Consider the following 7,440-nt stretch of genomic DNA (forward strand, 5'->3'; position numbering starts at 1 on the left):
GACAAAATCACTTAAGCAACAAGAGAATTCCTCCATGTCGTGGCATAAATGTCTTGGCCACATCTCACGAGATCGCATGACACGACTCGTAAAGGATGGAATCTTACTATCTCTTGACTTTAGTGATTTTGAAACATGTATTCAATGTCTCAAAGGCAAAATGGCTAAAGGGAATAAGAAAGGAGCCACAAGAAGTTCCAACTTGTTGGAAATAATTCATACATAGTGGCCCCTATCCCGCTTCCATTACAGGACATACTTCATTTATTACATTTATTGATGATTATTCACGTTATATGCACCTTTATTTGATTAAGGAAAAGTCTGAATCCTTACAAACTTTTACTGATTTTAAAACTTTGGTTGAAAACCAACTTGAACGAAAAATAAAAGTTGTAAGATCAGATAGAGGAGGTGAGTATTATGGTAGACATACTGATGTTGGTCAAGCCGCTGGTCCTTTCCATGACTTTTGTAAGGAACATGGCATAATTAACCAATACACCATGCCTGGTTCTCCTCAACAAAATGGTGTTGCTGAAAGGAGAAATAGAACCCTAATGGACATGGTGAGAAGTATGCTTGCAAACACTAACTTACCTACTTTCCTTTGGACTGAGGCTTTAAAAACAGCCGTTCATATACTCAATAGAGTTCCTTCTAAATCTGTCCCTAAAACTCCTCATGAGATCTGGACGGGGAAGAAACCGAGTCTTAGATATATGAAAGTATGGGGCTGTCCTGCCGAAGCTAAATTCTATAACCCTAACTTAAAGAAACTTGATCCTAAGACTGTTACATGTTTCTTTGTCGGTTATCCGGATAACTCAAAAGGTTATCGGTTTTACTGTCCTTCCCACACTACTCGCATCAGTGATACACAGCATGCCACTTTCCTAGAGAACTCAGAGATCAGTGGGAGCACGACAAATCATAACTTCGATTTGCAAGAAGTACAAGAAGCGGGGGGAAACGATTCGTCGGTTAGTATTATTCCTCCGATAATTCCTCTTGTACAGAACGCTGCTCCGAATGTCACTGATCCAACTCCTCCTAATGTTAATCATGAGACCACTAATGCTGAAGGGTCTTCCGAAAATCCCGAAAATCAACTCAGGAGATCATCGAGGTCACGTAGGGCCACCAATTTTGATGACTTCATTACTTATCTCACTGAAGTTGAAGATGTTGGAAAGCTTATTGATCCTACCTCCTATAAAGAAGCCATTAATAGTGATCAGGCCACTCAGTGGAATGAAGCCATGATTGAAGAGCTTAATTCCATGCAACATAATGACGTTTGGGAATTGGTTGAACTTCCTGAAGGATCCAAAACTGTTGGTTGCAAATGGGTCTTCAAAACCAAATTAGACCCGAAAGGAAACGTCGAACGATATAAGGCCAGATTGGTTGCGAAGGGCTATACTCAGAAGGCTGGAGTCGATTATCAAGAGACCTTTTCTCCCGTGTCTCGTAAAGACTCTTTAAGGATCGTTATGGCACTAGTAGCTCACTTTGATCTCGAGTTACATCAGATGGATGTCAAAACAGCTTTCTTAAAAGAAAGACTTGGAAGAAGACGTATACATGTGGCAACCTGAAGGATTCATTCCAAAAGGTAAAGAGCACATGGTCTGCAAGTTAAAGAAATCCATATATGGGTTGAAGCAAGCATCAAGACAATGGTACCTTAAGTTTGATGAAGTCATTAAAGAACAAGACTTCAAAAAGAATCAAGTGGATCAATGCACCTATCTCAAGATCAGTGGGAGTAATTTTATAATCCTTGTTTTGTATGTAGACGATATTCTACTAGCAAGTAATAACTTGGATATGTTGCATGAGTCGAAGCGGATGCTTTCGCAGAAATTCGACATGAAAGATCTCGGTGATGCCTCTTATGTTATAGGTATCGAAATACATCGAGATAGGCATAATGGTTTTTTAGGTCTTTCTCAAAGGGCCTATATTGAGCGTGTTTTAGAACGCTATAGCATGCAACATTGCGCACCCACTGTAGCTCCAGTAGTTAAAGGAGATGTATTCGGCACTTTCCAAAGTCCGAACACTGAGATTGAAAAGGAGCAAATGAGGGTGATACCTTACTCATCAGTAGTTGGGAGCATTATGTACGCTCAGGTCTGTACTCGTCCAGATATCGCTTATATCGCCGGTATGCTAGGACGTTACTTATCTAATCCTGGATTAGCACACTGGAAAGCGGCTAAGAAAGTTCTACGATATCTGCAAGGGACCAAAGACTACAAACTAACGTATAGAAGAAGTGACAATCTAGAAGTAGTAGGCTATTCCGATTCTGATTTTGCCAAAAGCAAGGAAGATAAGAAATCTACTTCTGGGTATATTTTCATGTTAGCTGGCGGACCTATCTCTTGGCGGAGTCATAAGCAGAAACTGACTGCAACATCCACCATGATGGCTGAATACATTGCCATTTATAATGCTACTTGCCATGGGATGTTAATTAGGAATCTGGTCAGTGGACTCAAAGTCGTCAACTCCATTTCTAGACCATTGAAGCTTTACTGTGATAACTCAACTGCCGTAACTTTCTCGAACAGTAACAGTTCAACTGGCGCTGGGCTGTATCTCGATACAAAGTATCTGTTTGTACGCGAACGGGTTGAGGAAAATGTTCTTTGTATTGAGTACATAAGTACAAATGACATGCTAGCGGATCCGATGACCAAAGGTCTTCCTCCTAATGTCTTCGTAGGACACGTGTCGAAGATGGGGCTTACTAAAGACTTAGTTTAATTTAATAGCATATTGTGCTTATTTGGTCATTAGTATTACTGTTTAAAATTTTTTCTCCTTATTCAGATTTTGTTTGTCTATTAATCGCACTTTGAGTACTCGTATTAGTGTGTTGACATTATCGTGACAAAATTTGTCTTAGTCAATTGATCATTGCTTATTAGTTTTAAATTTGAGTCATAGTTTGACTAGTGGGGGTCCTGAGTTGATGTTCTTCTCTACGACTGTACTTATTGGCTATGATTTCGGTTTAAAACAAAATGAGTATTATTCCGGAACTTATTTGAATACTCATAGATAAATGATCGCTCGGTCAAGTGGGAGAATGTTGGAACCACGTTAGTGTGACCGTCACTGATCATGTGTCATTCCTGATATGATAATTGACGATAATGAAATCCCTATGTCTAAGTAAATATTCGATGGACGTATTTACTCTTAAAGACATATTATAGGGTTTCCCATTAGGTGATTGGACTTGAGAGGACTAATAAGGCACGAATTAAACACCAGAGGGACTTAATATGAAAATACTCTCCTTATATATATAGAGAGTAATTAACCCTAATTTAGGGTTAATCACAACGAAATACACAGCCCCCCATATCAAATAATTCGTCCATCTTCTCTGTTGAATTCATTAGATCAGAATTCATCACTCTATCCTAAATCAATCATCTTATTTTGGGAACCCGAAATCAATGGCAAATATGTTTAATGCCTTTACAGGTTCCTCTAGATCTCACGGTACGTGTATATTACGAATTGAATCATGTTATATTTCAACATATGCATTATATATGGACCAGTAATATAATTATCGTTGATGTAGAGTATTTTATATACCGATGTGAAATGAGTTTTAAGTTTCTTGCTAAGAATAATGGGTGCCATATATGAATCATGATAATTAAAAGGGCATATAATATGACAAGAAATAAGAATACGTTATCTGCTTTTTTACCTTTCAGTATGAAACAAGTTGCCTCTACTCCACCACTAGTTTGTATACTTCTTTGAGTATACGTAACTGATCGATGTTTATATATATAGTATATATTTATATCTTTCTTTATTTACACATACACATATGACCCCACACTCACTAACCCTATGGCCTACATATTTACATGTATATGTCGATATGCTCATCAAAACTCAAAGCAGATGTCAAGATTAGATAATGGAAGTGAATAGCAATATGATGACAACTTTCAGCTAATGTAATCCAAAACCGTTATATCGGATATGAGTTTAAGAATATGAATGCATTGTGTATATTCCCATTAAACTATGTAATGATAAAATTTGTGACTATGATATGACCGACTTTCGTTAGACCAACTGATGACTTTGTATAGAGGTGAGTCACCATATTTTTAATTAAAAAAATTTGAAAATCATCTTTTGTAAACTTGTAGTGACTTAGGGCAGCAGCACAACCCATATCGTGATTTGAGTCATTACCACATGTAAACTTGTAATTGGAAAAAAAATCCCACATGGTGAGTTTCTTCACATTAATATGTCCTAAAAAAGTGATTTATGTGTTTAAAAAGTTGTGAATGTGTTTAAAAGGTTGAATTAAGTTGGGCTTTTAAGATCAAAGCGAAGGATATAGTTTTTTATTGGGGTATTAATGTAGGTTGTGGTTATTCATGGTCTTATAGGTCAGGGGCGACTATTCAGATCGAATCAGCTTGACACTTAAGAGATATAACTAACCAATCAGAAACATAACCCACATAACCCATTTAACAAACTATTTCCACAAGTCGACGGATTGGTTTCAAGCCATGACATTGATTGTCAATTTTGGTTTTATGTCAAATGGGTCAAATATAATTGTTTTAGATCATATGCGTTTAACTTATACTTAGTATATTATTGGGGTTGTGGGTCAAACATGATCGACCTGATATATTACTTTCTTGAAATCTAATAAATTTTAAAAGTATACTAAATTTAATTATAACAAGTTTTCAACATACCATTTTCTTTACCGCTACCTGATATGAACTTGCACATAAGTACATAACATGATTATTGTTATCTCATAGATAAGATTGTTAATTAAGATGATGCTGTCATACTTTGATTGTTACCATGGTGCAGTTTTACTTGGCATATATATTCATTTAGATAATTTTGATGAAAGAAAATAGTATTTTTCTAACATTAGTTTTTTAGCGTTATAGTTTATGCGTAAAATATTGTATATAAAAGTTGACAATTATTTTTAAGTTATTACATAGTTTTAAAAGTTCACCAAATATAAAACTTGATACATTTTTGCTCTTTACTCTATTTGTAGAGCAGTCTTATTTGTATTTTATGCCCTAATAAACCAATTTTTTTTCCTATCCAAGATAAAGTTATCAAGTTTTGGGATATGGTTTAAAGCTAGAAGAAAATGATATATCCAATGATGATCATCCAACAAAAAAGTTGAATTATAATCATCGTTTGCTGTCATTGCGTTTGATGATCTATAACGATTAATTGCAGAAAATGCAAATTAACGTGTAAAACTAGATAGTTACTTAATGACTATGAAACTTAGCAGAAAGTCCCAGATCATCGCTTTGAATTTTGTCGTATTTCATGGTCATCTTAAATTACCTATAATAACGGACAATATATGAAATAGATAGATCAACCTATAAATGCCGTTCAAAAACATAAAGTAAAAAAAATCAATGTATGAATTCTGGTAAACATAAACTACATAAATAAATAAAAAATTAAATATTGTACAATTTTAAAAATAAAAAAAAATGTTGAGCATAAATTTTACCTCTAAGCTATGTATCTTTAATGTAATTATTTATAATTTATTTGAGACATAACAAATATTTAGAAATATATTATACTAGTCTCCCGCCTGATGGACTGATGACCTCAAAATATATATATATATCAAAAATAAATATTAAAATGATAAATGATCGTATATAGGTATCACAAGCCTAAACACTAATGTTAAACCATTGGGTAATGGCAGTTAAAGATGGGCTCGAAACAGGAATGCTCGAGTTACAAGAGCAATACCCACACACACGAGTTAAAAGATCTTCAAATCATAAAAGAAGAATACCCGATTTATATAACTTCTAACAGATAGGCTCGAGAAAAAGGGCATGAGATATAACTATATATTCTCGATCTATACATATATAATCTATAAAAAATCTGTAAAGATAAAGATATACGCTCAATCTATGTATATATATATATATATTAGATATATATACTTGACATGTATATGAGAAATACGTGCTCGATATATATATATAAAATGCTCGAGATCAATACCCTGTCCATAACAAAGAGAGGCTCGAGTATCAAAGAAGGAAGTGCTCGACTTACATATAATAAAAAGGGCTCGACTTACATATAATAAAGAGGGACTCGAGATATGACAAGGGAGGAATGGCTCGAAATGCAACAAGAGGCTCGAGATGTGACAATCACAAAGAAGGCCTGCTAGGCGAGGCCCTGTTCTCGATTTACAAGGCTCGAGATGTACCCCAAAGTTTTTATATGTCAATGCTCTTTTACTTTTGTTTGTTGCTCGAGCATATCAATTACCCGCTTGCTCGAGTATATCAATATGGAGGCGGGCAGTCATATTTAACCTAATGGGCCAGGATGGGCTACTCTTTTCCTATGATGCTCGGGCTAGATAAATGTATGTGTTGCTCGAGCTAAGTGTCCTTCGCGATAATACCTTGCTCTAGTGTTTGTTGCTCGAATTAAATGTGGTATGAGATGCCACTGTATACTAAATGGCTGTATCAATTTAAGCCTTTTAACATTACCTAGCCATACTTATCTCTTTTTAATGGATGAATTATGCAGTTCAAATTAGGCTCGAGATGTGTTACTAAAAGCATGATACTCGAGTACTCTCTTATCCATATATATTTTATGTAGCTAAGTATGTTATGTGTTATTTATGTAGTCTAGCATATTACATATATAATATAACATAAATATTCATATGGATAAGCTACAGTCTTTACGACAAAAAGGAAACTGGAAATATTAGAATCCTCGAAAGTATTTGTCACCCTTCCAAATATACTCCTATAAAACCTCAATTGAATGCCTGTCAAACAACACATTCAATTCATATTCAATACTTACAATCAATCAGGATTCAATCATAACAATCAAATTAATATCATATTTATTACTCAATCATTCCACCTTAAACTCGCCAAGAGTTTGTTAGGTTTGCACTGATTTTTCAGGAGAGTAATGATTGCGTAATAACCCTTATTTGTCACTGAGCTAATTAATTTAGGTTCAAACATTGGCGCCATCCGTGGGACCCGTTTGTTGAACGGATTCTATTACTGTTAAAATCGAAATCACCATTTCGTTTCTCTTTTTCTTGGTCTCGCATGGCCAGGGAAGAAACTCCACTCTCAAAAATAACCTCACCTGTGTCTATGGAGGCTGAAGCAAGTGGTGGTGAAAAATTTCAAAAAGATACCACCATTACTCCTTCACCTCTAGTAACTATGCAAAGTACTAGTAGTGAGCACACCCAGGGGGAAAAAAGAATCTCCAATAAAAATCTATTGGATGTTAGATCAAGACTTCAATATTTGTCTGAAGACTTAGTTAATACGAGACCCTCCCTAAATTCGGGTA

This window comes from Erigeron canadensis, chromosome 9 (genome assembly GCF_010389155.1).
Source record: "Erigeron canadensis isolate Cc75 chromosome 9, C_canadensis_v1, whole genome shotgun sequence".
Taxonomy (NCBI): domain Eukaryota; kingdom Viridiplantae; phylum Streptophyta; class Magnoliopsida; order Asterales; family Asteraceae; genus Erigeron; species Erigeron canadensis.